Source organism: Mustela erminea, chromosome 14 (assembly GCF_009829155.1).
Source record: "Mustela erminea isolate mMusErm1 chromosome 14, mMusErm1.Pri, whole genome shotgun sequence".
Classification (NCBI taxonomy): Eukaryota; Metazoa; Chordata; class Mammalia; order Carnivora; family Mustelidae; genus Mustela; species Mustela erminea.
The window spans coordinates 54743855-54767573 of NC_045627.1; the positions used below are offsets into that span (position 1 = coordinate 54743855).

Consider the following 23719-nt stretch of genomic DNA (forward strand, 5'->3'; position numbering starts at 1 on the left):
TGTTGGATTTAGTATACCTTATTTTTCAAAATATTTGTCCCCCTCCTCTAAGTTGTGAAATTTACTAGCCTACTGTTTTTCATAATATCCTCTTCTCTCTAATATCTATAGATACTATAATCTACATAATGGAATACATTGGAGTTTTCTGTGAATTCTCCCAGATTTTCTGCATGTTGCCTGCAAACAAAGACTTTATATCTTCATTCCTAATCTGTATACATTTTATTTCCCCTTTTGCCTTACTTGCAACAATAAGAGTTTCTGGTACAATTTTGAAAAAGAGTGGTAAGAGGGGACATCCTTGCTTTATAATAGATCTTAATGCAAAAGCTTTGAGTTTCTCATCATTAAATATGATGTTAGCTGTAGGCCTTTTTGTAGTCTTTACCAAGCTGAGAAACCTCCACTCTATTCCTAGTTTACTGAAGTTTGTTTTTTTTTTTTAATCACAGATTAGTGTGGGATTCCACACATAATGGATTATAAAGCCATAAAAAGAGGAGGAACATGACATTTACAACATAAATGGACCTTGACAGCATTTTGCTAAGTAAAATGTCAGAGAAAGAAAAACATGATCTCACTTGTATTTTTTTCTTTTATTATTAAGTAGGCTCCATACCCAACATGAGGCTTGAACTCATGACCCTGAGATCGAGAGTCACATGCCCTATCAACTGAGCCAGTCAGGCACCACAATCTGTATTTTAACATATGATCTCACTCGTATTTGTATGTGGAATCAAAAAAGAAAGGAAGAAAGAAAAAAGGAAGGAAGGGAGAGAGAGGGAGAGAAAAAGATATACTACATGGCTCATATGGGTTCTCCTTTTTGGATCTCACAAGGATGAACTCAAGCTGCTGGCTGATCATCAGGTCTCATGTGGTGAGATGAGGACCCTCTTCCAAGCTAACTGGGTTTTTGCATAATTCTTTTCCTTTTCATGATTTGCAGGTGGCTTCTCTCCATCCTCAAGCGAGCAATGGTATGTCAAGTCTTTCTCATACTTTGAGTATCTCTGCCTCCCTCTTCTGCTTTTAAGAGTTCATGTTTTTATATTGGACCCTCATGATAATTCAGCATAACCTCCTTATTTTAAGGCCAACTGATTAGTCATCTTAATTACATCTGCAAAGTCCTTTTTACCAAGTAATGTAACATTCATGGATGTAACAGCAAAAGTAAAAATCACAGGGGCCAAAACTCCACCTACTGCAGTGGATAATATACTATGGTATATTCATCCAACAGAGTAATACTCAGAAAGTTAAAGGAAGGATGGAAAGAAGGAAAGAAACATACAATACAGATAAATATCAAATATTATGCTAAGTGAAAAATGCTTACACACAGTAGTATATATATATGATTCCACTCAAGTCTAATGAGTATATTTTATAATATACTCTTCTATCTGGCCACCTGCATGTTCCTTTGACAATCATCACTTCCTAATTTCAAAAGCAGTAACATGTTTTAGAAATTTTTTAGAAAATAAAAATATCCTGGGGCGCCTGGGTGGCTCAGTGGGTTAAGCCTCTGTCTTTGGCTTGCGTCGTGATCCCAGGGGCCTGGGATCGAGCCCTGCATCGGGCTCTCTGCTCGGCAGGGAGCCTGCTTCTCCCTCTCTCTCTGTGTGTCTCTCTGCCTACTTGTGATCTCTGGCTGTCAAATAAATAAGTTTTTTAAAAAATTTAAAAATAAAACTATCAGTAATAGAATCTCATTCAGCCATTTGTTTTTTAATTTTTTTTATTTATTTGAGAGAGAAAGAGAGGGAATGAGAAAAAGGGAGGGGCAGAGGGAGAGGCAGACTCCCCACTGAGCAGGGAGCCCGATGGCTGGACTCGATCCCAGGACCCTGGTATCACGACCTGAGCTGAAGGCAGACGCTTTACCAACTGAGCCATCCAGGTGCCATTTATTTTTTTTTAAGATTTTATTTTTAGGTAATGTATACACCCAATGCGGGGTTCAAACTCACAACCCTAAGATCAAGAGTTAAATGCTCCACTGACTGAGCCAGCCAAATGCCCCTCATTCAGCCACTTAAAAAGTTATGTTTAAAGATTTTTCAATCATAAATGAAAATACTCACCAGCTGGAGAAACTGTGATAAGTTACTTAACCTCTCTGTTGAAGTAATATCTATAATTTTGGAGAGGATTAAATTAAATGATACAGCAGTTCTCAAAGTGTGGTCTCTGGACCAGCAGCATCAGGATCACTTGGTACTTGAGAGAAATGTAAATTATTTAGCCTCATCTCCAAGTGGGGACTTGGACGCATCAAGCTCAAGTTTGTGAACCACTGGGATAAAGTATTTAAAACATCACATACATAGTGATGATCATAACTATCAATTTCTAATATGTAGCACATGAAAAGCATTATGCTAGGGTTTTATATGCCTAATATTACTTAACCACCATGACAATTCAGTGAGGTATCACTACATCCACTTTATAAATGAGGAAACTTAGGCTTAGGGAAGACAAGGAGCTTAGATTCATTCTCTACTCAGGTTTCCCGTTTTTGCTGTTTGTTTGTTTCTGTTTTAAGTTTTATTTATTTGACAGAGAGAGACACAGTGAGAGAGGAAACACAAGCAGGGGGAGGGAGAGAGGGAAAAGCAGGCTTCCTACTAAGCAGGGAGCCTGATGTGGGGCTGGATCCCAGGACCCTGAGATCACGACTTGAGCTGAAGGCAGCCCCTTAACGACTGAGCCACCCAGGTACCCCAGGTTTCATTGTTTTGAGACATCAGTGTAATAAGCCACAGATTCACTCACCTAATAAATCACATGCTTAGCGGTCTCATTTAGTTTATCACCTCATTTTATGGATTAAAAAAAGTAATTCCCAGGGGCGCCTGGGTGGCTCAGTGGGTTAAAGCCTCTGCCTTCGGCTCAGGTCATGATCCCGGGATCCTGGGATCGAGCCCCGCATCGGGCTCTCTGCTCGGTGGGGAGCCTGCTTCCTCCCCTCTCTCTCCGCCTGTCTCTGCTTACTTGTGGTCTCTGTCAAATAAATAAAATTAAAAAAAAAAAAGTAATTCCCAGAGAAGGAAAGTGATTTGCCAGGAGTCAAACGGTTTATGGAAGAGCCGAATAATAATGATGATGATGAATTTTCACATAAAAAAATAAATATTTTATTAAATAGCTAAAGAAATTTATCCAGAGAAAATAAACTTGTTTATGCCTATTAGCCTCTTAATGAAGAGAGTTGCTCACAGAGTTGAAAATACTGGAAGCAAACATTAATTGTCAATTAAAACACAAGGCAGGGCGCCTGGGTGGCTCAGTGGGTTGAGGCCTCTTCCTTTGGCTCAGGTCATGATCCCAGAGTCCTGGGATTGAGCCCCGCCTGGGGCTCTCTGCTTATCGGGGAGCCTGCTTCCCTTCCTCTCTGTCTCTGTCCGCCTCTCCGCCTGCTTGTGATCTCTGTCTGTCAAATAAATAAATTTTAAAAAAACACACACACAAGGCAAATAATCAAGTGGTTTTCCTTGCTCTTGATAAGTCAAAAAATGTTACTAGTCAATTTTTTTTTTTAAGATTTTATTTATTTGACAGACAGAGATCACAAGGAGGCAGAGAGGCAGGCAGAGAGAGAGGAGGAAGTAGGCTCCCTGCTGAGCAGTTAGCCATGATTCAGGGCTCAGTCCCGGGATCCTGGGATCATGACCTGAGCCGAAGGCAGAGGCTTTAACCCACTGAGCCACCCAGGCACCCCTACTCAATTATTATTGTTTATTTAGAATGTCAACAAGGAGTTTGACAAAAAGCAAAATTAGACTTATAAATAAAGAGAACAACCTTATGGCTGATGGTTGCCAGAGGGGAGGGAAGTGGGGAGTAGGCAAAAATGGGTGAAGGGGAGTGGGAAATACTGACTTGCAGTTATGGAATGAATACGTCACGGGAATAAAAAGCATAGCATAAGGAATATAGCCAATGATACTGTCAGTGATAGCACTATTTGGTGACAAAGAAGAGCTACACTTGCGGTGAGCATAGCATTATGTATAAATTTCTCCAATACTATGTTGTACACCCGAAACTAATGTAACATTGCATGCCAACTATACTCAAATTAAAATTTTTTTAAATAAAATTTTTTTTTAAAGATTTTATTTATTTATTTGACAGAAAGAGATCACAAGGAGGCAGAGAGGCAGGCAGAGAGAGGGCGGGGGGAAGCAGGCTCCCTGCTGAGCAGAGAGCCCGATGCGGGACTGGATCCCAGAACCCTGAGATCATGACCTGAGCCGAAGGCAGCGGCCTAACCCACTGAGCCACCCAGGCGCCCTAAATAAAAATTTTTAAAAACAGTAAGTTTCAAATGATTGGAGAACTAGTTCTTATAAACAGTCTATGTATAAATACAGGAGAGAATATTTTCAAACAGGTTGAAAAAACACTAATTCAGTACAACCTGAAGTAGAATCTGTGTTACAACTGGTTATAATGAAAATATAGAGCAAAAAAATGTTGGGCAGAATTAGGAGTTAGAGGTGTCTTAGGCATGCTGTACCTGACTTATCTATGGAACAGGCAGACAGCTCCATGAGGCAGCTGGATATATATGGTTCTGAACTTAGGAGGGAAACCCAAGATGAAAATTAATTCTACTTGTTTATCTTTTTTTAATACAGCTATTAGAGAAATTTAAATTACATATATGGCTTTTTCTGTTGGATCAAGTCTCTGTTCCACCTTTCTATTATTAACCCTGGATTAGGTGGTCAATTCTCATCCTGGTCTTTGCCTTTCATCACCTAACCCAGGGGCTAATAATGGAGAGGTGGAACAAAGACTTGATCTAGCAGAAAAAGCTCAAAGAAGATCACGTCCTTGATTCTTAGTCAAGATGGAAAGGAGGAAAATTGCCTCCCAGGGTATCTTTATGAGCATCTGAGGTGAGCCAGGTGCCATTTACAAAGAGTGGGAAGCAGAGACAAAGATGCTGGAGGGAAATAAGAGTGAGAAAGGTCTTGGGCATGTTGTGTCTGAAGCATCTGTGGAACAGGCAGACGGAAATCTCCAGGAGGCAGTTGGATGTGTGGTTCTGAGCTCAGAAGGGAGGAAGCCCAAGAGGAAGGTGAGAATAGCAGAGTAACTGGCATTTTGGTGGTAAGTGAAACCAGCAGTGAATGAGATGGCTCACAGGGAAAGACAGAACTCCACATAGGTGTCTGGAAGAACAGGCCATGAAAAATGAGAAAAAAATATACAAAAGGTAAAAAACAAAACTAGCAATTTACATTAAACGCATAGTTCTTCACTTACAAAAAATGAATAGAAAATGAAGGAAGCAGGGGCGCCTGGGTGGCTCAGTGGGTTAAAGCCTCTGCTTTCAGCTCGGGTCATGATCCCAGGGTCCTGGGATTGAGCCCCGCATCGGGCTCTCTGCTCGGCAGGGAGCCTGCTTCCTCCTCTTTCTCTGCCTGCCTCTCTGCCTACTTGTGATCTCTGTCTGTCAAATAAATAAATAAATAAAATCTTTGAAAAAAAAAAAAAGAAAGAAAGAAAATGAAGAAGCAGGGATGATTTCTAAAAACCAAGGACATAATGGTAAGAACTAAGATAATCAAAACAACTGAACATGGCTAAAATAAAATCACAGCAAGAAATGAAAGAAAATCTGCTTTGAGTTCCCCATGGTGCTTTTACAGATTAGAGTAGAAAACTGCTTAAGGACTGATTTTTAATAATAAGGAACCATCAGAGATCAAGAGATAATTCTCAAAAATTGAAAAACTTGATTACCAAATTGTGAAGAACAAACTCAAAACTCTTTAGAGAAGGCCTGAAATAGAATGGATGGACATAAATGACCAATTCTGCAAATTTCCTAGAATGTAGAATGGAAGACAGACCGCCAAATGCACATGGGAGGTAGAGCCTTCTCTCCTGATAATACAGAAAAGTAACAGTTTTCCAGCTTATCAGCCATCACAAAAGTAGAAACTCACTTACCCTCTCTTATCTGCTGGGCAACATCTGCTCAAGAGATCCTAACAACCTGTCTATCAAATTACTCAGGAAATACACAACCTAGATCGAGTAAAGGGCAATAACTACCCGATATAAGAGGAACCAGAATCCTGAGAAAGCAAGTCCAAGCAACATAATTAGTATACAAAGACAATGGTATTGGCTCACATACGAAGAGCTAACATGTAAAGAACAAGGATTCCAGTAAATTAAAGGAACAGACGGAAGAGAATTAATCATGATGTAAATAAGATACTTTCAGAGTTGAAAGCCTTTGAGTTTTCACATTGAAAGAGACATGCTAAAAAGATTCAGCATCAAAACAAAACAAAACCTTGGTTTCAGCTCTGACATTTAAAGAGCTTAGGAGTCTCCACTAAATTTAAATTTAAATAAAATTTAAAATTTTATTAATAAAGTTATTAAATTTTATTATTAAATTTTTTTCAAAGAAAGTGAGAAAAAGTATTGGTAAGTAATAAATAAGAGAAAAAGGATTACTGTCCAAATTACATAAAGGATTTTTACAAGGTCATAAAAAATAGAGGAAAGTGAGCAAATATATAAAAAGGCACTCCACAGAAGAAACATACCACTGTTACTCAATAATTCACTAGTAAATAGTAAACCAACCATGGTAGGTATTCAGTGATGGAAAATAGGAAGTCTTGGTATCAGCAGGAGCCTCCTGTGTCACAGGATCTTTGAACTCTACCCCGTGAATGGCCGGCAGTCCAGAAAGTAGAAGAAACACTAACTGATGAACATTTTATTTTATTTATTTATTTTTTTAAAAAGATGGCATTTGGACCTTTTTTTTTTTTTTAAGATTTTATTTATTTATTTGTCAGAGAGAGAGCAAGCAAGAGTGAGCACAGGCAGACAGAGTGGCAGGCAGAGTCAGAGGAAGAAGCAGGCTCCCTGCGGAGCAAGGAGCCCAATGTGGGACTCGATCCTAGGACGCTGGGATCATGACCTGAGCCGAAGGCAGCTGCTTAACCAACTGAGCCACCCAGGCGTCCCACTGATGAACATTTTAGACAAGTTACTGAAAACAAGCTGGAGACGTAGAAGAGAAGCATAAAGACCGGAACAAAGAGAAAATGAAGCTATGGTAGGCTACGAGGATAAGACAGAAAAAACAAATTTAAGAAATATTAACAATTTAAATGAAACAAGAATGGGATGACTAACAAGATGGGTAGGAGAACTGAGATACAGAGTGGTTTAGGACCTGCTTCTTATCACTTGGATAACTGGCTAAGCAGTGTTAACATCTGACAGAGATTAATGAAACACGAGTACTTCCTAATTATGAATGTTGCTTCTGAACAAGTTACACACAGGGGACTAGCAGCTAGGTACACTGGAAAAACAAACTCTGGAGTCCCACAGGTGCTCCTCAGCTATAAGCACAGAGAGGATGGAACCCATGAGGGAAAATGAGAATAACAAGAAGCAGAAAGACTGGGACAGGCTCCTGAGAGGAGGATAATGTTTAAGGGCAAAAGCATAAAAGAAAGTACGATGAAACAGAAAATCTAGACAAAGGCACAAGCCATTTGGGGTGATGTCAGAGAAACCAACAAGAGACTCTCAGGAGAGAACAGTCAACAGTGTCCATTAGGCAGTATGCACTGATAAGAGCCATCATTTTATATTTAAATTTTATAATTACATCATTGTGACTTTTACCAAAGGAGATTAAGACAACTGGAATGGAAAAAGCAAGAATGGTCTTACATGTGAAACAGAACTATGGACATAAAAGCCAAAGAGTAGGGGTGCCTGGGTGGCACTGGACATCTAGATGTCATTGGACATCTGCCTTCAGCTCAGGTCATGGTCCCAGGGTCCTGGGTTGGAGCCCTGCATCGGGCTCCCTGCTTGGTGGGAGGCCTGTTTCTCCCTTTCCTTGTGTTCCCTCTTCCTTGTGTCTCTGTCAAATGGATGGATAAAATCTTTAAAAAAAAAAAAAAAAAGGAAAGAGAAGAAGAAGACGAAGAAGGAGGAGGAGGAGGAGGAGGAAGAAGAAGAAGAAAGAAGAAAAGAAGGAGAAGAGCATGTGACTCTTGATCCTGAGGTTCTGTGATCTAGCCCCACATCGGGCTCTCTGCTCTACAAGCAGTCTGTTTCTCCCTCTCCCTTTCCCCCTGCCTGCTGCTCCCCATTTGTGCATGCTCTCTCTTTTTTGTCAGATAAATTTTAAAAATAAATCTTAAAAAAAAAAAAAGCCAAAGCGTAGAACACTGAACTATCTGCGACACCAATAAATACAGCCTGTTGGGGGGGGCGGTGATCATTTACTTAAATATCATTAAAGGAGATACACTTGATTGCTTCCTCCAGATACTCTACATTTTATCCCTGGATCATATAGGAACATTAGAAAATGGTCTAGAGCACTGCTGCCAATTTGGTAGGCACTACTCACAGGTGGCAACTAAGCACTTAAAATGTTGAAATGTGGCTTAAGAACTAAATTTTAATTGTTCTAAATGAAATATCTACATGTGGCTAGTGGTTACTATACTGGACAACATATAGTACCAGACATAATATTTTGATTCTCTGAAAATCTATATATTCACTGAGTTCTCCTTAGCTCTAGAGACTTCTGTTCCTATTGAAGAACTGCTGAATGAAAGAGGCTAGATTTCTTTTAGGGAAGTTGTTGAAAGGCTGCACACTTCATCATCCATATGGAGTGCAAGAAAGGAAATTTTTTTTAGACTTAAATGCTAGGAAGTCTTCATGCCCCATTAACAATCAATGTGGTTTCTCTTTGTGGAAAATGTGAATCATGTAACATGTATATATTTTTCCATGACTATCAGAAAGATCAGAAATAAATCTGCGGCTCATCTTTGATAACTCTGTAAGATCACAAAACCTGTCCATACCTATATATTACTTCATCTTGTTCTTGATCTGCTACTGTATATTCTCCCTGTTGTTGATTTGTAATTTCTACATTTCCATTCTAATCTAACTTCAAAGACTCATACAAGGCCTTATAAATAAACTGGGAATAAGAAATAAACAATTCACCTAGGATCTCTTCATTTTCTGCTGGTTTTGGAAAAGTACGGAGAAGTATAAAGGTAGAGCTGGGAAGAAGTAAGAATGAAGTAAAAAAAAATATGGCCTGCCTTGCGGCTCCTGGATTCACCTTTCAAAAATGCTCCACAGAAGAAGCAGTTTAAACAACACAAGACAGGGGTGCCTGAGTGGCTCAGTGGGTTAAGGCCTCTGGCTTTGGCTCAGGTCATGATCCCAGGATCCTGGGATCGAGCCCTGCATCGGGCACTCTGCTAGGCAGAGAGCCTGCTTCCCCCTCTCTCTCTGCCTGCCTCTCTGCCTACTTGTGATCTCTGTCAAATAAATAAATAAAATGTTTAGAAAAAAAAAAAAGAACAATTCACAGAAACTCTGAAAAAGAGAACCAGCGCTTTAGTATTTTTTTAATCTGTCCAAATTAGTTGCAATTTCATAAACTTTTTGATAAGAAACTTGTTTTTGCCATGCAAAGGAGACAGCTTGGGAATCAAGAAGCCAAGAAACTCTTCTGTCTTAATCAGTAAGAAAGGAGTGATCTGTAACATTCATTTATCTTCTGAGACTCCACATTTTCTTTCAAATGAGGCAGAAATAGATACTCTTGAAAACCCTGTGCTACTACGATCTGATTCTAAGTTCAAAATAAAGAATAAAAATCTAGATACTAAATACATGGATATACACCATGTACAAGTTCAGGATTTGGAAAGAAGAGAACAAAAGAAACACAGGCTGTGTAGAGAGTTGAATTAAACTTCCTTCTTGGTGATCCTTTCCTCAAGCCAACCACCCACAGAGCCTGACATTTCTGCGCATCTTGCCCCACTCACCACTTACGGCAGCACACCTGTCTTGCTGAAACCTGGTCTTGATCTTCCACTGTCACAGAGATGTCGAAGTTTCAGATGTGACATCTGAAAGCATGCTCATTTAGAGCGGGGAGATAAAAAATTGCTTCTGGCCTTGGAAATCTGGAGTCTATTTCTTTGGGGGGTTACTTCCACTTATGTTCAAAACTCTGGTGAAAGGTCTGAGGAAGGTCACAGGGGTGTTTTCTTTCAGGTGGGTTTCTGATTTGTGCCGTTCCTTCCCTTTTATCTTTCTAGAATTGCTTTGTTCCTAAAGAAATGGAACTGGGGCCTACGGAACAAAATCATTTAACTGGAATCTTCACACAAGACCCCCAGTCTGACTCTCCCGAAGGTTGCTCCCAGGATTAGACCTTCTATAGGCTCAAATCAGAACTGCTGGACACACAAGCTGGGAGAACTGGGAGGGGCCCACAGTCTCGATTATGGACTCTGACCCCAGGCATCTTGCCACTTGGCCGCTGTGAAGTAACCCAAGGTACTTTCCAGATAGAGTGGCCTTTTAGCAGCAGCAAGAGATTTGGAAAACAGATCTGGCCTTTAACCCAACCCCCTCATCTGTGGGCTATGTGAACTCGGGTGAATCATCATCTCTCCAAAACTAGTTCTTATCTGCTACAACAAATGGTTGTGAAAATTCAACGAAATGCCAACGGCTTTATCATTAACCACCCCGCACTACTGGGCTCAAACAGGCCTTGGTTCTCAGCGCAGAGAAGCGAGCTGAACAGCCGGGCCTCCTCCAGGGGGCGCTGCTGGGAGCGGACCAGAACCGCCTTCGCAGGCCGGGCGCACCCGCCCAGGGCTGCAACCCTCCCAGGCCTCCGGAGCCAAGACCCGCTTTTCCTGTGGGAGGACCGCCTTTCCCACCCCAAGGTCGGGAGGCACCCACTACGGGGTCCTCACAACCGCGTTACGCATACGGACACCGGCCATCCACCCAACGCAGCAGAGCTATAGGCCCCGCCGCCGAGCGTACGTGCCTAGCGGGGCCGCGCGGGCAACTTCCCAGCAGCCCCGGCGGAGAGCGTGTACCGCGGAGGCTCTGGGAGACGCGGGGCCCCAACAACACGGGAAGCGGAGACCTGAGACCCGCCAGCCGAAGAGGGACCTGCATCCGAACAGCAGGGCTTCTCCCAGGGTAGGACAATAGTGAGGATGTTTCATCATCATTCTTCTGACGATGCTAGCCTGCAAAGATTATACAGTGAAACACGAAAATTTTAGGAAAATCAGAAAATACACACAACAAAAACAATGGACACAGCTTCACCTCCTGCTCCCTGAGATTTATGTGCTTAACCGTTAGATACACAACCTTCTTGTAGTTTGCAGGAATGAGATTATATGCATCGTTTTTATCACTGTCCTTGCAGAAAAAAATATTTTGTAAAATGGGAAAAAAAATTTTCCTACGATAGCAGAAATAATCCATTCACAATAACATCAAAAGTGGTACAAAATAGGGACACCTGGGTAGTTCAGTCAGTTAAGCATCTGCCTTCAGTTCAGGTCATGATCTGAGGTCCTGGGATGTGGCAGCACATAGGGCTTCCTGCTCAGTAGGGAGTCAGTTTCTCCCTCTGCCCTAACTCCCCTGCTGTTTTCTCTCTCTCAAATAAATAGTCTTTTTTTTTTTTTTTTCAAATAAAGTTTTTTTAAAAATTCGAGTTCATAAAAGAAGTAAATTTGTGGGAAAAAAAAGACATTTTTTGGTGCATAACATTAAAAGACTTGAAAAGGTAGATAGCCCTATGATTTTCACAAAAAGAAGACTCAGTCTTCAACAATATTCCAGGGGTGCCTGGATGGCTCAGTCGGTAAAGCGTCTGTGTTCCACTCAGGTCATGATCCCAAGGTTCTGGGATCCAGCCAGGCATGAGACTCCTTGCTCAACAGGGAGCCTGCTTCTCCCTCTGCCTGCCGCTCCCCTTGCTTGTGCTCTCTCTGACAAATAAATAAATAAAAACATTATAAGCAGTAGAGGGGAAAAAAATGTAAAGGGAAAATTTCTTTTCTCCACTCAAATAAAATGAACAATTAGTAAGTTACATATATATATAATATACAGAGCAACCACTAAAATAGCTCTACAAATAGACTCAAAACCCTATATATACATCAAAATGGAATTCTAAAAAATGTTCAGGTAATCCACAGAAAGGGAGGCAATATGAAGAAACAAGAAACAAAGGGAACAAATATAAAACGCAAACCAAAATGGCAGACATAAATTCTAACATATCAATAATTACATTAAATCTAAGTGGTCTAATAATGCCAATTATTAGATAATTCCAGAGGTTGCCAAAGTGGATTTTTATTTTTTAATATAAAATATAATATATTTTTAATATAAAAATCTTTAATTTTTTTCTACTAAAGATTTTTATTTATTTATTTGACAGAGGTCACAAGTAGGCAGACAGGCAGGCAGAGAGAGAGGGGGAAGCAGGCTCCCTGCTGAGCAGAGGCCTTAACCCACTGAGCCACCCAGGTACCCTGCCAAAGTGTATTTTTAAAAGATAACCTAGGGGCACCTGGGTGACTCAGTGGGTTAAAGCCTCTGCCCTCAGCTCAGGTCATGATCCCTGGCTCCTGGGATTGAGCCCCACATCGGGCTCTCTGCTCAGCGGGGAGCCTGCTTCCCCTTCTCTCTCTGCCTGCCTCTCTGCCTACTTGTGATCTCTGCCTGTCAAATAAATAAACAACATCTTTAAAAAATAAATTAAAAAAAAAAGATAACCCAACTATTCTGTCTAGAAGAAACTGAATTCAAATACAATCCTATAGGCAGGATAAAAGTAATAGAATAGAAAAAAAAAATCATGCCAACATTAATTTTTAAATTTAATATAAAAAAGCAGGGGTGGCTATATAAATATCAAATAAGGTAGACTTCAGAATGCAGAAAAATACCAATAAAGAGAAGAACATTATATAATAGGGGTTACTCCAAGAAGGCATAGCATAAATGCATATATACCAGATAACAGAGCACATAGTATGTGAAGTAAAAATTGACAGAACTGGGCGCCTGGGTGGCTCAATGGGTTAAAGCCTCTGCCTTCGGCTCAGGTCATGATCTCAGGGTCCTGGGATCGAGTCCCACATCGGGCTCTCTGCTCAGTAGGGAGTCTGCTTCCCCCTTTCTCTCTGCCTGCCTCTCTGCCTACTTGTGATCTCCATCTGTCAAATAAATAAATAAAATCTTTAAAAAAAAATTGACAGAACTGAAGGATAGAAAAATCCATCATTATAGCTAGTGACATCAACATACTCTTAATAACTGAAACAATTACTAGACAGAAAATCACCAAGAATATAAAAGAACTCAGTAGCACATCAACAAACAAGATCTAATTGATATTTATAGAATACTTCACCCAACAATAGCAAATACACACTCTTTTCAAGTACCCATGGAACATGTACCATAAAACAAACTTCAGCCTATTTAAAAGAACTGAAATCACATATAGTACATTCTCTAGCCTCAATGTAACCAAACTAGAAATCAATAAAAGAAAGAGAACAAGAAAATTTCCTAACCCTTGTAAACTCAACAATACATTTGTAAGAAAATCTATGGGTCAAGGGGACTCTCAGACAAAATTTTTAAAAATACATTAAACTGAAAGAAAGTGAAAAAAAATATCAAAAATTATGACACACTAACTGAAGTAGTGCTAAGAAGGAAATACACAACACTGAGTGCCCGACTCAGGGTTGCCACAAATGAGGTCTAGACAGGCATTTATTGCTTAATTGTGATACTTGCTTTATTTTGGTATTCTGGAACTGAACCTACAAGATACCTGATATAGCTTGTCATGGTAATGATTGCGTAACTCTATGAATATACCCCAAATCCCTAATTTGCATACTTGTATTTTGTGTTATATTAATTATATCTCAATAAATTTGTTATAAAAAATGAGGAAATAAAGTTTCTAGGGAAATGGAGTATAACCAGTAAGTTAAAAAATAATTAAACCAGAGGCACCTGGCTGGCTCAGTCCATGGAGCATGTGACCATCTCAGGATTATGAGTTTGAGTCCCATATTGAAGGCAGAGTTTACTTTAAAAAAAAAAAAAAAAGAAAGAAAAGAAAATTAAACCAGGGAAAAAAGATAATAATAATACCTAATGAGGGTATGAAGGGAAATAGGGAGTAATACTACCATAAACACAGCTCCTAATTCACTGGACACACAAGCTTTTGAACATTCACAATTCCTGACAACTTTGAAAATTTGAGAAGGAACTGCATTGTTTTTAATTTTGTGCATAATGTTAAAATTTATTAGTATTATACAGTACTACTTATAATATAGAAAAATATTTTTTCATATTTGCACAACTGAAATTTTCCCCAAAATGCTATAGTACTTTCTTATGCAAGACATAAACACACACACACACAGACACACAGACTTGAGTAGTAAAAGAGTCTTTTTTTTTTCCTTTAAGTAGGCTCCACCCCGAGCATGGAGCCCAGTGTAGGGCTTGAACTCATGACACTTTGATCAAGACCTCAGCTGGAATCAACAGTTTGGGGGCTGCCTGGCAGGGAGCTTGCTTCCCTCTCTCTCTCTCTGCCTACCTCTCTGCCTACTTGTGATCTCCCTCTCTTTCAAATAAATAGAATCTTTAAAAAAGAAGAAAGAAAGAAAGAAAGAAAGAAAGAAAGAAAGAAAGAAAGAAAGAAAGAGAGAAAGAGAGAGAGAAAGAAAGAAAGAAAACAGTTTTAGGGCACCTGGGTGGCTCAGTGGGTTAAAGTCTCTGCCTTTGGCTTGGGTCATGATCCCGGGGTCCTGGGATCAAGCCCCACATCGGGCTCTCGGCTCTGCGGGAAGCCTGCTTCCCTCTCTTTCTGCCTGCCTCTCTGCCTACTTGTCATCTCTGTCTGTCAAATAAATAAATAAAATCTTGGGGGAAAAAAAAAAGAGAAATCAACACTTTTAGACGCTCAACTAACTGAGGCCCCAAGTACCCCAATAAATAAAATTTTTTTTCTTTAAATGGAGAATTGCTCAAATCCCATGAATGCAAAAGGATGTCTCCTGTGAATTATCTGCCAACTGGGCTACCCATTCACTTTCACCAGAAAAGGAGTATCATCTGGGAAATTCATTTTTTCAGCAAGAGAAAGGCTGCCTGCATCTTGAAGTTGGGTCAGCCAGACAATTCTGCAACCAGGAGGGAATCTGCATTAACCTGGATTCCAAGCCAGTCTTTTCTGGGGAAGCTCAAAAATAAAACACATGACGCCCCAGACTTCACAGTGAAAACACCAACCCATGTAACTGAGAAGTAGAGACCTGCTTTAAATTCAGCACTCCCCATATGCCTGACCAGCTATATATTTCTTTTAAAATACACACACACACACACACACACACACACCCCTCCTTCACAGTAGGATGTATTACATTGCTTTAGGCCAATATTCCTTCTAAAAACATCTAGTACAACCCATATAAACAACAAAAATATACTTAAAGGCATCCAGCTGTTGTGGGAGCAACAAAGGATAAAGGAGACCAAAACTTGAGAACAGAAAGAATCGCAAGGAGGTGAACTCCCAAATTCCTGCTGTTTGTTTGTATGTGTGTGTGCTTCTCCTGATAGCATTTTCCAATTTTGGATGCAAGCAGAGCCTCTGGGCTTGTCTTGCCCCAGGTACTATGTCTCTGCTGAGGAAAAAACAAAGCAAGCACACTTTGAGCAGTGGTATGCTATGACAGGAATGACAGATTCAAGAGTTTCTACTAAGAGACTAATGAGATGAGACCGAAAAGGCAGAATGAAGTCTATCTCCCTCTTGTAGCGCTTAGAATATAAAGACTTTCTGAAAACAGGGGGCGTGGGAGGTTAGGGTACCAGGTGGAGGGCACGGATTGCATGGAGCGCTCAGTGTGGTGACAAAATAATGAATACTGTTATGTTGAAAATAAATTTTAAAAAATTTTAAAAAAAATAAAATAAAGACTTTCTGAAAACAAAACAGGCAAGATATGAAAACACTAGAAATTGTAGTGAATTGCTCTTCAGTATCTACACCCACTTCTAACCCAGGACCACTTAACAAATTCTGGCACAAACAAGGGCTGAGAATAAGGCTTGAGCCCCTGCAGAGAGCAGGTATGGAGGATAGAGTCTAGTATTCAAGAAGGCTGGAAGGACTCCTGGGTGGCTCACTCAGTTAAGCGTCTACCTACATACAGCTCCTGTCATGATCCTGGGGCCTGGGATCAGTCCCACATCAGGCTCCTTGCTCAGGAGGGAATATGCTACTCCCTCTGCCTGCTGCTCTCCCTGCCTGTGCACACATGCTAGCTACCTCCCCCTCTGTGACAAATAAATAAATAAGACTTAAAAAAAGAGCAGAAGTTAAAAGCAAATTTTTGAATACGTAAAGTGTCTCAAGATAAGTACCAGTTTTGAAATTCTATGAGAAGATCTAAAATTTCTTTTTTTTTTTAAGATTTTATTTATTTGAGAGAGAATGAAAGAGAGCATGAGAGTGGGGAGGGTCAGAGGGAGAAGCAAACTCCCCACTGAGCAGGGAACCGGACATGGGACTCAATCCCTGGACTCCAGGATCATGACTGAGCCAAAGGCAGTTGCTAACCAAATGAGCCACCAGGAGTCCCTAAAATTGATTTTTAAAAAAATTTTAGGTTTTTTTTAGAGAGAGGGAGAAAGCAAGGAGGGGCAGGCAAAGAGAGAGGAAGAGAGAATCTTAACCAGGCTCAACACCCAGCACAGACCCCCATTTGGGGCTCAACCTCACAACCCTGAGATCATGACCTGAGCCAAAATCAAGAGTAGGACACTTAACTGACTGAGCCACCCAGGCACCCAAAACTTAAAATTTCTTAAGGGTAAAACTGAATAATTGAACAAGGTCACAAATAGGCACCAGAGGTTCGGACTTCATCATATCTTTCAAGAGGACTTCATTCAACCCATAACAATTGCAGATGACAAGAATCCTTGAACTTGAGGATAGAACAACAGATGGGCCCATCTGAACCAAAGAGAAAATAGGCTGGGGGTGGGGAGAAGCCTCTTGGCCATCAGCTCTATGTTTAAAAAAATAATGGCTGGAAATGTCCCCAAACTGACAAAAGACAAATCTAAATAGAAGACACTAGTCAAACCTCCCAAAAATCTACGCCTAGACATATCATAATTAAACTTCTGAAAGCTAAAGAAAAAAACCCTGAAAACAGCATTAAAGAAACAACACATCACCCATAGAACACCAATTTGAATGACAGTGGATTTTTCATCTGAAATCATGGAGGCTGGAAGGTATTGTCACATTTTTCTTTTCCTTTCTTTTTTTTAAGATTTTATTTATTTATTTGACAGAGAGAGATAGTAAGAGAGGGAACACAGCAGGGGTGGGAGAAGAAGCAGCAGGCTCTCCACTAAGCAGGGAGCCCTACATGGGACTTGATCCCAGGACCCCGGGATCATGACCCAAGCTGAAGGCAGACGCCTAACTGGGATGCCTGATCAAATTGTCACATTTTTTTTTGAAAGCTCATAGGAAAATACTCTAAATTGTAAATTCTTCATCTGGTTTGAAACTCTCTGTCACGAATGAAGAAGAAATTAAGACACTCTCACATGAAAGAAAACTAACAGAATTTGTTGTAAGGAGATCTACCATTAAAGAATGGCTAAAGAAGAAACTATCCTTTCCTAATGAGTTTTATAAATCATATTTCAAGGTTGAAACAAAAATTAAAATACCATATTGAGTCAGTGACACTGAAGAGATCCCACAAAGGGCTGCTTCTTGCTCCTTTTCCTGCTTCTGTTCTTGCTGGGACCTACACCCGTGCCCGACACACACTGTGTCCTCCATAATTATAAAGGTCAAGGAGTTAACGATTCTTTGAAGTCTCCCAGCACTATAGATAACATCTAAAGAGTGACCATGCAGTGTCACATACAGTGTTCCAGACCAATGACAGAGCAAGACCCCTGGCACCAGAGCATAAGTGACTTCGGAAGGACACCTAACAGTCTCTATCTGCTCTCTATGCCTTCAATAAATTGTTCTCACTTCCCCTCCACCTGAGTTTGATTTCTGTCCTATGCAAAGTCAAGGACTCTCTTGGCTGGTCCTGCAGGCCCCCTGTCTGGGTCCTCAAACCCAGCCTGCCTACATCAATGTGATACTCAAGAGAATAATATTTAAAAGTAGGGAAAGGAAAAACAACTAAATGGAAGTCAAGTTTCCATGCTTCACACTAAGTGGTAAAATACTGACGTAAGTCAACTGTGATAAACATTCAGTTACATATACATTATGATACTGGGAGCAACTGCCACAAATATTGATACCTACAGCTGTTAGAGGCAGTTGGTTAAGTTCTAAAGGGAGGCCTGGAGTCCACTAAGAGGAAATCGTGGCCAGCTATCTGGAAAAGTCAGAAACGTGTCTTGGCAGCACTCCAAAACAAAGCACAAAAAGCTGGATCAAACCAGCCAGGCCCAAGATGACAGGTGTTACAACAGGAACTCCTGATCAAATAAGCAAGAAAAAGTACAAAACCCCACTTTGGAAAAATCCTCTCCTCAAGTAATGAATATTGTTCCCCTTGTTAACAACTATCAATAAAAGTTAGAAACCCGGGGTGCCTGGGTGGCTCAGTGGGTTAAAGCCTCTGCCTTTGGCTCAGGCCCTGATCATAGGGTCCTGGGATCAAGCCCCACGTCGGGCTCTGCTCGGCAGGGAGCCTGCTTCCCCTTCTCTCTCTCTGCCTGTCTCTCTGCCTACTTGTGATCTCTGTTTGTCAAATAAATAAATAAAATCTTAAAAAAAAAAAAGTTAGAGCACGAGGCGCTCTCTCTCTTGAACTCACCAGCTCTCACATCTTGAGAATGTACTTTGACTTTAACAAACTTTCCCATTTGTGACCCTCAGCTGCTGTGTTGTATTTGTCCTTGAATTCTTTCTCATGATGAGACCAAGAGCCTTTGGGGACATCTTTCAGATAGTCTAGGTCGAAGACCCAAGGCCAGCCATCTCCCCAGTTCACCCGGTAACATAGCAACAACAAACAGTAACTGCAGCCTAACCCCTAGACAGATCAGGCTAAGGCCACACACCAAAGGACTATTTATCTCCATTTCCTTTACCCAATTGCGATGATCTAGTGTCAACTTCACTATGCTAAAGGATGCCCACAAAGCTGGTAAAACATTTCTGGGTGTCTCTGTGACGGTATTCTCAGAAGAGATTCTCATTTGAATGGCAGACTAAGTAAAAATCCCCCTCACCAGTGCAAGTAGGCATTACCCAATGTACTAAAAGCCTGAACAGAACAAAAAGGTGGAGGAAGAGCACTGTTTTTGCTTTAGCTGGGACATCCATCTTCTTCCTGCCTTTGGACATCAGCACTCCTGGCTCTCAGGCCTTCAGACTCAGGCTGAATGACACCACTGTCTGTCCTGATCTCCAGCTTACTGACAGCAGGTCCTTGACCTTTGTGATCTCTATAATTGTGGGAGTCAAATCCTATAATAGATCTCCTCTTATAAATATCTACATTTATCCTATTGGTTCTCTTTCTCCGGAGAATTCTAATACACCAGTACATCATGTTCATATATTTTTTTAAGATTTTATTTATTTATTTGACACAGAGAGAGACAGCGAGACAGGGAACACAAGCAGGGGAAGTGCGAGAGGGAGAAGCAGGCTTCCTGCTGAGCAGGGAGCCTGACTTGGGGCTCGATCCCAGGATCCTGGGATCATGACCTGAGCCGAAGGCAGATGCTTAACGACTGAGGCACCCAGGCGCCACTGTCCCTATTTCAATAAAAACTGAAGTCATACTAAAAGAAAAAAAAAAAAAGACAGTTTGAAAAGAAAGAGAAAGCAGCAGAGGCAGATTCAGGTATAGCAGAAGTGTTGGTGTTATGAGACTTGAGAATTTGAAATTAGGATTACTGGAGCACCTGGATGGTGCAGTTGGTTAGGCATCAAACTTCTGGTTTCAGCTCTGGTCTGATCTCACTCTGCACTCAGTGCGGAGTCTAGCTGAGACTCTTTCTCCCTCTCCCTCTGTCCCTCCCCACTGCTCTCTCTCAAATAAATATAGTTTTAAAATAAAATAAATTATGATTACTATGTTAAGAGCACCAATGGAAAAATGGACAACATACAAGAACAGATAAGTAATGTAAGCAGAGAATGGAAACTCTAAGAATCAAAAACAAATGCTAGAAATCAAAAAGACTGTGAAAGGAATGAAGAATGCCTTTTATGGGTTCATGAAGAGATGAGATGGCTGAGGAAAGGATCAGCAAGCTTGAAGAAAGGTCAGTAATAACTTCCAAAACTGAAATGCAAAGAGAACAGAACAAAACAATATCCAAATACTGTGAGACAATTACAAAAGTGTAATATCCAATAAAGTAAACTTCAGAACAAAGAAAATTACTAGAAACAAAGAGGAATATTACATAATGATAAAATGAGGTATGTAATAGAAAGACATAACATTTAGAAATCTTAAATGTATATGAACCAACCAGTAGAGCCTTAAAATACATAAAACATAAAAATACAATAAGGCTAAAAAAAATCATAATTATAATTAGAAACTTCACCACAACTTCAGCAATATAAAACAGACAAAATTCATAATTATAAAGCTCCCAAAAAAGACACCTCCAAATCCAGATTTGGAGAATCTACCAAACATTAAAAGAATAATTAATATCAATTAGACATTTTTTTTTAAGATTTTGTTTATTTATTTGACAGAGATCACAAGTAGGCAGAGAAACAGGCAGAGAGAGGAGGAAGCAGGCTCCCTGCTGAGCAGAGAGCCCAATGCGGGGCTCGATCCCAGGACCCTGGGATCATGACCTGAGCTGAAGGCAGCGGCTTAACCCACTGAGCCACCCAGGCGCCCCTCAATTAGACATTCTTTTACCAAAAAAAAAAAAAAAAAAAAAAAAAAAAACAGAAGAAGGGCACTTCCCAGCTCATTTAATAAGGTTAATATTAGTCTGATATCAAAACCATACATACAATGCAAAAAAAAAAAAAAGACCAATACCTTTCATCAATTACACACAAAAATCTGCAACAAAATACTAACGAATCAAATCCAATCATGTATAAAAAGTACCACACACCATGACCAAGAGGGATTTATTCCAAGTAGTGAGGCTGGTTAAACATTTAAAAATTCATAATGTAGGGGCTCTGGCTGGCTCAGTCAATAGAGCATGCCACTCTTGATCTTGGGGTCCTGTGTTCAAGCCCCACATTGGGCCTAGAGCTTCCTTAAAAATCAGTCAGTCAATCATAATGTAATCCACCATATAAACAAGCTAATGAAGAAGACTCATGTGATCATACTAAATGTAGAAAAACCATTTCGCAAAATCCAACACCTGGACAAACGCTGAAAAAGTCAAAAATAGAAAGTGTGCAGAAAAGGGTTAACATAGCAAGCCCAAGATTAGTAGCATTAGGAAGGGGGCGCCTGGGTGGCTCAGTGGGTTAAAGCCTCTGCCTTCGCCTCAGGTCATGATCCCAGGGTCCTGGGATTGATCCTCAGGGAGCCTGCTTCCTCCTCTCTCTCTCTGCCTCTGCCTACTTGTGATCTCTGTCTGTCAAATAAATAATAAAATCTTTAAAATATATATATATATCATTAGGAAGGCCTGCTCTCAAGGCCTATTGCTGGCACCCGGGAACTTCAATTTTCGGGAGTATTCCCATCTTTCCCCAATAAGAATGTCTTACTGTGCCTAAACTGTTCAGACAATACGCCTTATTCTGAAAACATGCTTTCCTTCTGGGAACTGGAATTTGGATATGTGCTAGAGAGAACACCCTGGGCACTGAGTCTTTGAAGAGTTTCACTGGTAGGCAATTCTTCACATGTACTGTCACAATTTGGTGTTGGAGGAATCACATGCATCCTGTATGACTCCACTGGGAAAGGACTTGCAGAAGCTTGTGTCTGCTTCCCAAGGGGAGACTTTGCCCCCCATGCCTATACATTTTGCTGATTTTGCCTTATCTCTTCACTGTAATACATTTTAGCCATGAAAAGGACTACATGCTGAGTTCTCCAAATAAATCAGCAAACCCAGGGGTCCTGGGACACCCAGTATAGAAGGAAATTACCTCAGCCTGGTAAAGAGAATCTATTAAAAAATCTAAAGCTAACATCATACTTAATGTTGAAAGACTGTCCTTTGCCCCTAAGATCAGGAACAAGTGGAGATACCTACTCTCACCGCTCTTATTTAGCACAGTATTAGAAGTTCTAGTCACTACAGTAAACAAAATGGGGGGAAAAATTCATAACACTTTTATTCATAATAAAATATTGGAAATAGCCTAGCTTAATAGGTAGACAAACTGTGGTACATCCAGACTGCAAAGTAATACTGAGCAATAAAAAAGAATAAATTACTGATATGCAGAGAAACACGGTTAAATGAATCTTCAGGCAGTTATGCTGAGTGAAAAAAGTCAATTCTGAAAGGTTACATACTGTATGATTCCATTCTTGTAACATTTTTTAAGTGACAACATTTTAGAAATGGAGAACCCATTATTTATTGGCAGGAGCTAGAATGAGATCTGGAAGGGAGGGAGATGTGGTTATAGAAGAGAAACACAGAACCGCCATAGTGATGAAACTGCTCTGTACTTTGACTGGTGGTGGATACACGAACCCACACACGTGATAAAACTGTGCAGAACTCGGGGTACTTGGGTGTCTCAGTCATTAAGAGTCTGTCTGCCGGGGCGCCTGGGTGGCTCAGTGGGTTAAGCCGCTGCCTTTGGCTCAGGTCATGATCTCGGGGTCCTGGGGTCGAGTCCCACATCGGGCTCTCTGCTCAGTGGGGAGACTGCTTCCCTTCCTCTCTCTCTGCCTGCCTCTCTGCCTACTTGTGATCTGTCTCTGTCAAATAAATAAATAAAATATTTAAAAAAAAAAAAAAAGAGTCTGTTTGCCTTTGACTCAGGTCATGATCCCAGGGTCCTGGGATGGGTGCCACATCCGCCTCCCAGCTCAGCAGGGCGTCTGCTTCTCCCTTTCCCTCTGCCTCTCCCCATACTTGTGCACTCTCTCCCTGACAAATAAATAAAATCTTTAAAAAAAATGCACAGAACTCAATATACATACACATAAATGAGGATAAATAAAACTGAGAAACTATAAACTGATTGGTGGATTGTATCAGTATGGTCATTTCCCCTGGGCTAATATTGTACTACAATTTTGCAAGATATTACCGCTGGGGGAAGCTGGGTAAAGGCAACACCTGATTTCTCTGTTTTATTAAAACCACATCTTAGGGGCACCAGGAATGCTCAGTCAGTTGGGCTTCTGCCAGGGTCCTGGGATCAAGTTCTATTCGGGCTCTCCGCTCACTGGGGAGTCTGCTTCTCCCTCTCCTTCTCCCTCTGTGCTCTCCCTCCCTCCCCATCTCTAACAGATAAATAAAATCTTTTAGAATTTTTGAAAAAATGTAAAACTGCATCTTACAATCTACAATTATCACAATGAACATTTCAATTAAAACAAAACAGTTACATAGGTATTAAGTATGAGACACCTTACCCAGTTTGTATTCATATTAAAATCATCGATTCAAAATTATATATTATTAAGCAAACATATATGTTTCCTACTATAATGTTCAGTTCTAATAAATAAACCTATCACATAAAATTTCTCTCATATAAGATATTCATATATACTCTGCCCAAAAAAAG

At 40.5% G+C, this 23719-nt stretch overlaps 1 protein-coding gene across 8 annotated transcripts in view; it reads right to left on the bottom strand.

The window, feature by feature from the left end:
• Positions 1–23719, bottom strand: part of LOC116573641 — an 84888-nt gene that overhangs the window by 27646 nt on the left and 33523 nt on the right. The window contains exon 3 of one of the 8 annotated variants that reach the window (XM_032313847.1): positions 9449–11126. The exons of 5 other annotated variants lie outside the window; for them this stretch is intronic. The gene's annotated coding sequence lies outside the window, so the exon portion shown is untranslated. Of the gene's footprint in view, positions 1–9448; positions 11127–11863; positions 11883–13093; positions 13125–23719 lie in introns of those variants that run through there. 2 more of the 8 variants (XM_032313850.1, XM_032313848.1) reach the window with 2 other exon arrangements.